The sequence below is a fragment of the Cynara cardunculus genome, assembly GCF_001531365.2.
Source record: "Cynara cardunculus var. scolymus isolate 2C chromosome LG 14, CcrdV1, whole genome shotgun sequence".
In the NCBI taxonomy this organism is placed as follows: Eukaryota; Viridiplantae; Streptophyta; class Magnoliopsida; order Asterales; family Asteraceae; genus Cynara; species Cynara cardunculus.
Window position 1 is genome coordinate 7,754,771 of NC_037541.1, and position 1,050 is coordinate 7,755,820.

Consider the following 1,050-nt stretch of genomic DNA (forward strand, 5'->3'; position numbering starts at 1 on the left):
TTAACAAATAAGACTGGAGCACCCCAAGGTGAAGTACTGGGTCTAATAAATCCMTTATCTGTTAAATCTTTCAACTGTGCCACCAATTCTTTTAGTTCAGATGGAGCTAAACGGTACGACACTTTTGCTACTGGTGCAGCCCTGGGTATAAGATCGATTCAGAATTCAATGACTCTATCTGGTGGTAATCCAGATAAGTCTTCTGGAAAGACTTATGGATATTCATTAACAATCGGAATTGTTTCTTCTTTTTCTTTTCTTTCTTCAAATCAATTACATATGCCAAACATCCTTGGCATTTCTTCCGAATACTTTTCTGGGCTTTCATTATTGATAAAATACTAGTATGATGATTCTGACGATCACCATAAATAACAACTGTCCCTTGGTCTGGAAGAATAATTCTAATTATTTTCTGATCATAATTAATACTAGCCTGATATCTTGCCAACCAATCCATACCTATCACTACATCAAATTCCTTCATCGGCATGRGAAATAAYCGGATCGGAAACTCACAACCCTCAATAACAATAATGCAGTTATTGAACACACTAGTAACAGTTTCCTGACTATTAGTAGTATCAACTACTAATTCGTCATCAAGTAACACATAATTCAAACATGCAATTTGAGCAAATAATGGTGATACAAATGAATAGTTTGCATCAGAGTCAAATAACACCTTTGCACGTTTTGAATTCAGAAGGAATGTACCTGTTACTAAATCTGAGTTGCTTCTGCCTCGTTCTTTGTAATTTGAAATGATCCACCCCTGGTTCCACTCTGGCCTCCCCTCGGTGCACTAGGCCTTCCACGGTTACTGGGAGTATTTCCTCCTATTGTCAAACGAGGAGCTCTCAATTGTGGACAATTTGGTCGAATGTTGTCAGGTGAATTGCACTGAAAACATCTTTTGGGTATAGTGCAGTCCCTTGACAAATGACCTGTCTCTCCACAACGATAACATCTCTTGGGTTCAGAAGGACAACTTCCCTGGTGTATCTGTTGACACTGCGGGCATGTTCTAACAGAAGGTAACTGAGGAAC